The sequence below is a fragment of the Uloborus diversus genome, chromosome 5, assembly GCF_026930045.1.
Source record: "Uloborus diversus isolate 005 chromosome 5, Udiv.v.3.1, whole genome shotgun sequence".
NCBI classification, from domain to species: Eukaryota; Metazoa; Arthropoda; class Arachnida; order Araneae; family Uloboridae; genus Uloborus; species Uloborus diversus.
Window position 1 is genome coordinate 165,023,249 of NC_072735.1, and position 9,773 is coordinate 165,033,021.

A 9,773-nucleotide genomic window follows, 5' to 3' on the forward strand; every position below is an offset into this window, starting at 1 on the left:
AGGATGAGTTGAATCATTTTCAAGTCACTTATGATGAACTGTTAGAAAAGCAGAAAAAACGAAAGAATAGAAATGAAACCATTGTCTTACTTTATATGAATTGAGCTGTCGGGGAAATGGATCTGGTTGGATACAATTTGCGTTGGAAGCTAGCGTCCCGACATCCATTTGGAGAAATAATTTTGAGAAGATTGACTGAAATATATTTTTTAGCAGAATGAAAAAGAATGAAGTCGAAACTGAAATGAAGGAACACCAGGGCCGATCCTAGGGTGTCGGTCGCCCCTGAAGAACAATTTGCATGTTTTGACCCATAACGTCCATGAATTTATGTAAAAAGTTAGAAAAAAACTCCTATGGTACAATTTATATCTTTGAAGAAATTAATAGGTAAAAAAAATGTACTAGTCGTAAAAACGCATTTTATAGTCTGTCTTTGGTGACATCAGAGGAAAGACGGAGGAGGAAGAAACGGGGGGGGGGGAATCGCCCCCAGAAAATATTCGAAATTGGTGTATGAAAATATAACTGTAATTAATCTTTGGTTGTTTTTGATTGCAAGGACAAAAGTGTCGGGAACATTCAAGGTCCATGGAGAAATTTTCAATATTGACGTCAAAAATTGCAATTTTAGGAAATTTTTCGAGATTTGAGGGGAAAGTAATGTTGAAGTTCTTTCCTAAAATTCTTTAAAAATTGAAGTTAAATTGCAGCTATTTTTTGTGACCTTAGTTTTGAAAGGATCGGCGCTCTTCCAGAAAATTTTCTGAAACGGAAGTTTTAAACAAGCAATTTTGGATTATCTTTGTTGACGTTTGCTGGAGGGAGAAAGATTCGGTCGTCTCCTATCGAAAGTTTTCAAAATTGTAGTTAAAACTCATATTTAGGCTCTCTTTGGTGAAGGTAGGGGGGTCTGGCATCTTTCCTCTGGTAATTTATCGGCACTATTGTTTCAAAAACACATTTTTTAGCTAGATTTGGACACAATAGGGGAAACGGGAAAATATACCGAACTGAGAGAAATATTTTTCGGAATTAAAATCAATTTTAGGCTATTTTTTGTGAAGGAAGGGTTTTTAGGGCTCTAAAAAGCGCAATTTTGTACTTTCTTTGGTGACGTTAAGGAAACCGAGAAGCTTCAGCGGATCTTTCTGAATATTTTTTCGATATTAATATCTGAAAAATACAACTACAGACGTCTCCGATTGATGGGGGATGCCGGATGCCCTAGCGCCGTGAAAATTTACGTAAGCCATTCGGAATTTTTTAGAAATGGAAGTCCCAAAATCGTAGTTTAGGCACTGCTTTATAAACGATGGGACAAAGAGCGGTTGGGGATTCAGTGTGCCCTCAAGAACTGTTTTTTGAAGCTGAATTCAAGTTTCAGGCTAGTTTAGGCAGGAAGGATTTGGTGGCACGGAACCATCTAAAAACGAAAGTTTGAGCCATAGTGATTACGTTGGAGAAAAGGGGGATCCGCAGTATTTCCCCCAAAGTCCTTCGAAACTGATGATTGAAAAACGCAATTTTAGTTTCTTTTTGATTACGTTAAGTGAAAGGGGGTAGGATGGGGGGGGGCTCTCTAAAGACGCTAATTCCAACCATCTTTGGTAGTAATCTTAGGGAATGAATTTCAGGGCCCTCTACCGCAAAAATTTCAAAAAAGAAATTTGAAAAATACCATTGAGCAATTTTTGATGACGTTGGGAAGAGCTGCCCCCAGAAAAAGACATTTCGGAGCCATCATTTTTAGGCTATGTTTAATTACATTAAGGTAGAAAGGGTGAATAAGAGACTTAATTGCATCCTTAAAATCGGTGGTTCAACCAGCGAAATTTTCCGGAATTGAAGTCCTAAAAACGCAGTTTGAAGTCTTCTTTAGTCTCGTCAAGGCATCCTTTTGTATCTTCGTTTTGGAGTCACACTTAAAATTTGTAACCCGGGGCAAGAGCCCTGTCCTCCTACCTGATCTGAAACCGGGCAGTTCATTCGTAATTTTAATTAGAAAAAATTGCTGTAAGGGGGGAAAATTAAAAATTTTAAGTTCGTGGATTATATATGTTTGACTCTCAGGGGAGTCGCAATTTTCCAATGTCTCTCCAGTCTCCATGCATCCACGACAGCTGAACACAGAATTTGTTGTTTGAAATACTTGCGAGAGTATTCTATCAGCACAGTTTTTTTTTTTTTTTTTTTTTTTTCCCCGCATAAAATATGTCTTCATTGTTAAGGGTCAATAAAAGCTTTGGAGGCTGGGGATGAGCATTAGTGGCCTTTAGAAGGCACCCTTTTATGCTTCGGGGGGGGGGGGGGATTTCCGTCATTGCCCCTTCGTCATTGCTCTAACATTCCATTTTTCTTAATATGGTATGCTGTTGGAAAATTGACACCTACTTTGATAATTGAACATTTAAAATTCTGCATATCTATTCGACTTATTATGTCAACTTGTAAGAAATTCTTGAAGAATTTTGTTTGATTAAAAGAACTATATGATGCGGCCTGCGGCCGCCCCTTGCTTTGGCCGCCCTTGTGCGGTGCACACCTGCTAGGATCGGCCCTGAGGAACACATCGCATCCCGGCAAGGAAAGTGACACAACTCAAAATTTGTAAAAAGCGTACTAGTTAATGATTTAAAATCTAAATGTCAAGGGTGCCTATCACCTAGAGGGGGGGGGGGGGTCTCATGGCGCAGATTGCACCATTGAAATTTTTAAAAAGGGTTGAGGGGTATTTTTAATTATTTTTTTGGGAGGGGGGTGCGCCCTCGCTCTTAGACGGGGGGGGGACCCCTGTAAATGTAATGCTCTTTATCCAGTTGGTCTTTACGAGGCAGTGGTGGAAGGTTATGAGCAGCTACCACGAGGTCTGCTGGTGTTGCATGTTCATTTGAATTTAATGAGGCTTTAGTTCTAAAAATAAAGAATTTTTGTCACATTTTCAAGCGAAAACGGGAATTTTGTCTCTTACTCATCCTTTTCTCCTCCTGTCTGGGGGGGGGGGGGATACCCATACTGGGTATCATCAGATTTTTCGGTGTCTGTTATTGGGGGCCGGACCTTTTTTCGATATTGAGCAAATAAAAATAGAATTAACTAGTTCAGGAGGATCCAGAAGAAGCCAAACGCCAGATGAGATGTAGTTGCATGAGAGAAAAATAGTTTAAAAAATTCTAAATACATTAAAAGATTCAGAAAATTGAGTTAACCCGAGAGCGATGTCTTAAGTATATCTGTTACTGGTTGCTGTATGTATTATAATTTATTATTATTATTTAATTTTTTTTATTCCGTCATAAAGAAAAAGCTTTTAAAATGCTAACTCGTTACATTTAATTTCTGATTTTATGTGGTACACAAAGATTTCAGATTACATATTTAATTATTTAAAAAAAAAAAACAGTACTTTTCCAGTATACGCTCAATATTCGCTGTGTGTGTGGCGGGGGGGGGGGAGAAAATTTTCGCTCCTGGGCGCCATCATCTCTTAGAAGGGCCCTGATTATATTTTACACTATTCATTCTTTGTAAAACAAGTAAAAATCAGCTTATCCTAATACGTTTTTTACCTTCCAGAAGCAAATGAAATATGATCTCTTCCAAACCACTTGACCGAGCGACTTCTGATATAAAATATCAACTAGGAAAATATTACATAAGAATGGATTTGACCCCTCCCTCCCCCCAAGTAAGGGTATGTAGAGATTTTTGTAACCCCCCTTCCCCCTCGGGACCCTTACGTAATTAAGGAATGGCCCCTAATATGTGAAAAAAATAATGCAGTTGACTCCCGTTTTAGCGAAAATCGTTATAGCGAAAATTCGGTTTTAAAGAAGACGCCTAAGATCCCCAAACTAATTTGCGTAGCATCACAATAATTTCGATATACAGCGAAATTGTTTCTTAGGCCCCTTCTACTTCGTTAACACAATATTCGATTGTATGACGGTTATCTGCTGTGAAACATATATCTAGTCAATGTGAAACCAAAGCATTTTCTTGCGTAATGGCAGAAACATAATTCAACGTCTCAAAGCAAACGGATCAATGTTTTTAAAACTAGTGAAAATAAACCTATTTATAAAAACCTAATTTCAGTGGTAAAAGTACAAATGAAATGTAAAGAATAATAGAAATGGAAGTATGTAATATTCGTGATGTTTTTGGAAACTTTCAACTTAAATGTTATTATACAAAGGACAAATGTACTCATTTTTTTTTTTTTTTTAAGGGAGAAAACAGCACAATACATACACAAATGCATCTTTAACTTGTTTCCGAAATCGGGGGGGGGGGGGGCAGTGGGCCATCCTTAATTGTCTAAATAACTTGCCCCTCTTCTATTTTGAGCTGGATACGCCCTTGCACAAGGGCGCCCATATGCAAAATTTTAAGGGGGGGCTCAGATATTTTCCCCATGGTTTAGCAGGATATTTTCCCCATAGACACCGATTTCAGTACAGATTAGAGTTATTAAAATTTGAGATTTTTAATAACTTATTCATTAATTGCTGGAGAAGAAATTTTTTTACATTTTTGCAGAGAAAAAAGTACCAAAACAAAGGAAGTTCTAACTTCAAAGGGGAGGGGCCTTGAACCCCCACTTGCCTCCCCCCCCCCATATAATCGCTCTTGCCCTTGCACATCCTGATAACCACACTTTTGAGTGTTGATTCAACAAATTTGCCTCGTGTAAAGGAGGTCTTAACTTCACATGATTCTTGCCGGAATTGGAGGGAAGGATACTATCTCCCGTTTTAGGGAGGATGTAATGCTGGAGAGCGTAGGGTACGAAAAATTTTTGAAACTATTCGAGTGTCAATAAAAAGCACCAAATCGGCCAGAATGAGGCATTGAAAAATGCACAAACTTTACAACGTAGTCAATTTCATAAGCAATAAAAATAAAGTTGTATTTCAAATTTTTCTTTTAAAAATGATATATGAATTAAAAAGATTGCTGTAATGGGGTCGTTTCCAAAATTTTAAAAGTATTTCTTTTTTTCTGAAAAAGCATGCTTAAAAACATAGGATCTCACCAGTTTTTTAAATGATTTGTTTAAGTTTAATATTTTTAAAAAAAATCTTAAATCGGAGCGCTTTCATTGTTTACGGCTTCTGCCGATGACATCACAAATGATGAAATGCCATTCAGTGTTGCCATTCACAGTGCAAAATATTTAATTCACATCTTCAATCACTTGTATTGGCAACGAAATGGTTGATAGCAAGCGTAGAGCGCAATATTTAATTCGCTTCTTATTATCATAACGTGGAAACGTGGTAGAAAGATGCTGCAAAGTGCATCATTTGTGACGTCATCAAGACCGCGCCTTGTTTGAAAAACCGGACATTTAAAAAAATTAAAAAAAAACGGTTGGGAAAATGAAAGTACTTTTTGTGTCCATGTTATTTTTTTGCTCATTCTATCCATTTCAATGACTAAAAGTAGTACTTTTGACAGAAAGAAACTACCCCATTGTTTACATTTTATTCGTAAAGTGTTTAAACACTATGTGGATGGATAATATTTTCGAAAATTTTAGAGGGGGAGGGAGTTCACAACTCACTCCTTGTATCCATCCCTGTTTTGGTGAATGCATGAGGAGGATTTAGAACATTCACTAAACTGATAATATAGTGGAGTAAAACTAAGCAATGATTTAAAGAATTTGGAATAAAGCTGTGAAAATCAAAGTAGCACATTAAACGCGAAATTTTGCAGTTGATAACAGATTGAAATCGCGAAATAATATTGCTGCCTTTTATCCGTCCAAAAAAGAAGTGCTATAAAATATCACATATCGTTCATAAATTTGAAGGAGCCATGATTTCCCTTCTCTCAGAAACTTAAATTTTAGCGATGCAAATAATCGGCTTTCACAAACTATCATATTCTATTTTTTATGTTCAACATTTATGTAGACAAAACTGTCGTGCAATATGAAGGGTTATTAACTTCATATGTTGGCGTTCCGTGCTTCTTTTGGAAACTACAATTTGGTGTACAAATTTTTCACTTAGAACACGCAGTGCCTTTCGGAATTTATCGTGCATTCAGGGAAAAGTGATAGCGGAAATAAACTAACAGGGTCTCTGTTTTTTCCCAACATTTGCCACTTTCACGAATTACTTGTTGTATTGGCGATTCTGTTCATGATCTTTCGCTTATCTAGTTGGCGCCGTTTTCTTCGTTCCAACGCCACGCGGGCAACGGTATCGCCAGCTGGGGCGTCCTTTTGTTTACTTCTGTCTTTCTTCCTCTATCACTCTACGCTGAATGCACTATAGTCAACATGCGAAGTTTGCCTTAGAAGACACAAAAGCACATACTTTTTTATGCATATTATATGAAATTAGCAATACTCTGTTTTTTTGCTATGTATTTTATAACTACATATATATTGTGTCTTTATTATCATTTATTATTTAGATTTTATATATGTCTTTCTTATCATCGAATACTATAATCTTGATTCAAATATTGTGAGACTATTTTGTATAGTGTCTACTGTATCAGGTGACGTTGCAATTGAAAAATGTTTTATGTACTACAAATTCTGTATTTTATAAATTTAATTTTTTTTGAAAATGTTTCCCATTTTTGTTTGAATATATGATTTTTTTCAGTGTTTTTAAAAATTTCTTGTATCATTTTCCTAAAAATGATTAATTACACCCGAAAATTAGAGTGTGCTGTTTTGAAGTAAGTGTACAATGATAAAAGTAAAACATAATGGGGTCGTTTCCAAAATTTAAAAGTATTTTTTCTGAAAGAGCATGCTTAAAAACATAGGATCTGACCATTTTTTAAATAATTCGTTTAAGTTTAATATTTTTAAAAAATTACTTAAATCGGCGCGCTTTTAATGTTTATGCTTCTGTCCGATGACATCACAAATGATGAAATGCCATTCAGTGTTGCCATTCACAGAACAAAATATTTAATTCCGGAAACCATTTTAACACCAGCTAAAACTAATTTATACCTCGATTTGCTCCTAAACTTGCAAACCATCACTCTGGTTCACCAAGTCGAAATGATATTGATTTAGATCAGCGATTCGCGGTACGACACCGGTCCGTAGAAAAATTTGACCGGTCTTTAGAGATTTTAGCTCGTCTGGTTTAAAAGAATTTCCTTTCTCAAAGAAAAAAAAAGAAGAAGATAACACCATCGTAATAGAAAACAAAATCCTGTATGACATCTTTTTCTTGAATTTTACGATTAATTCTTGTACTTTTTCATGATTTCATAGCAATATTTATTGCTGCAGTATGTTACAATAAATATTTATCTTACTCTTAGCATTTAAATATTTTTTGTAACATTTCTTTAACACCAAATGAACTTCTATTTATACATTTATTAATTCATTTATCATTATTATTTTATTTTAGAAAAATGGAAAAACCCTCAGTCGTTCGCAGTTTTTTTCCTCAAGTATTTAACGGTCCTCCAGTCGATTTTTGTTCTAAGAAAGGTAGGAGAGAGAGACCATCACCGGTCGGTCCGTAAAAAAAAATCGTTTTTTTTTTTTTTTTTTTAAACAAATCCGCAATGCAAGTTTTTTTTTTTTTTTTTAAATATATAAGAAAAAAGAGAGAGAAAGAAGGGGAAGAAATAAATATGTATCACTGGTCCACGTATGTTTTTCAAAAGCTGTTACCACTCCGTGGATCAAAAGAGGTTGAGAAAAACTGAATGAATTATATTGTTACAAATCTGAAAATAATTTCAGTGCAGAGTAAAATAATCCTTAAAAAAGTCAAGTAAAATATCATACAACAGCCAATTTACTGATCGAGTAACGCTCTGACGTCATCAACAGTAAAACGCGCGCCGTGTAGCAGGATAATTTGATAATATTTTTTGGTAATGTTTGACATGCAGGGAAAGGATTTATTGTGACTAAAGCCCTCGATCCGTCCGAAGAGACGGATCCAGGGCTTTAATTGTGACAAGGCTGAGCTCGATCCGGTCACTTAACTGTTTTACAGGTATGATTGTGTCATTTCAAGAGAATGAAGAAACGGAAACACTGAACTCTTTCTACTGGAGTATCTACTGGAGTTGTTAGGTTTAATCCACTGGTGTTAGGTTTAAAATTTCAACTACCAAAATATCACCAAACAGGCAATGGCTTCGTTCAAATGTAGAAGAGAAGAAGGAATTTTCACCCGCCATACCTTGACGGGCGATTTTCTAGTTTAATAATAGTTATTTTTAACGGCTTTCGTTGAATGGGGTCGTTTCCAAAATTTTAAAGTACACTCCTGTTTGTGAAAATTGCAACACCACGAAGGACTTACGCGAGTGAGTTGAAAATTGCAGAAAATGTAAAGTAGGGCATGATATGCAAATGATTAGAATTGCAGACCGGTAGCGCATATGTATGCTTAGCAGCGCCCTCTGAACGGCGGATCGAACCGGATATAAATAGACGGCTGTAGCGTTGCGTGTATGATTATCGGTGGTTATATGCAGGGGCGGCATTTCAGCGTTTCATTTGGGGGGTCGAGTTTCTTTAATATGTATTACCACAGTGCGGTCCCAAACACACATTAGCTAACAGGAAGTGGTCAAAAAATCGGTTTAATATGAATAAAAATTAGTGTTTAGAAACAAATAAAATTTTGATTCACTTTCTAATAAGTTATCGTACAAAACATCTCGATACTAAAGTTTTTATACCTTTTGGAAAAGTTTTAGTGCACGATTTTTGAAATTCGGAAGAGCAGGGAATCCTGTTACTAATCTGTTAGTGCCCACTGCCGTGCTGTTTTGCCACTATAGCCAAATAGTTTTTTTTTTTTTTTTTTTTTTTTTTTGCCCTTTGTGCTTCGAAAATAAGTCTTTAATCTCCTGAGACAAAAAAATCTTTCTCTACTAGCTGAGCAATTGAAATAGTTAAAAAACAATTAAAGTAACAAAGTTATGTATGCTTTTTATATCTTGCTCTTCAAAATCACACAGACAGCTTAAAAAATTGTGAGGAGCTTAATTTTTCATCATTGAATAATCTAGTCTCCTGAGCGCTCTCAGCTTCAATGAGACGTCATCTGCCTCCAGCTCTGCTATTCACTATTCCAGACTGATGAGTCCATTACAAGGACAAACTGCAGTCTCTGGTTGTGATAACCAGTTTTTAGGTATATTGCTTGTAATTTTTCCTGCCTCATGCTAAAATTTTTACTTATAATTGAAACATTTTATTTTTCGTTTTCAAAATCCAATCCAGATAATATAGAGCCAACCATACAGAAAAATAATTATCATCAAATCTTGTGTTAATTTCATTCGAAACTGAATCTATTACTTCATACAAAATATTGAAAAATCAATGTTTGACTTCACATCATCATGTGGATTTTTTTTTTTTTTTTTTTTTTTTGCGCCTTAAGTGGCTCGGAGGAAGAATTTTTTCGAAAAGTTTCACGATTGATTGAAATATACATCTATGTAAAATCCATTTTCAGTTTTAATTGTAGATTGAACTGTGGTTTGAATAGTCCAAAAATTAAGCGTAGCGGATTCAAGATGTTTTGATAGAGTAAAGCATTTCTCAAAAACTTTCTTCAATACAAACAAATTGAATAAAAATTCAAACGAAGTCATACATGAAAAAGGGCATGAGGTTTTTCACCATTGAAAGAATGGTTATGCAATCATTCTTCCAGTCGTCAAATCACTGCTTTGAAGTTATAAAGAAATCTTTTTAACTCTTGAAGACCATCTTGTGTCACTTCGAGATTGCATAATTATAGAGCCCA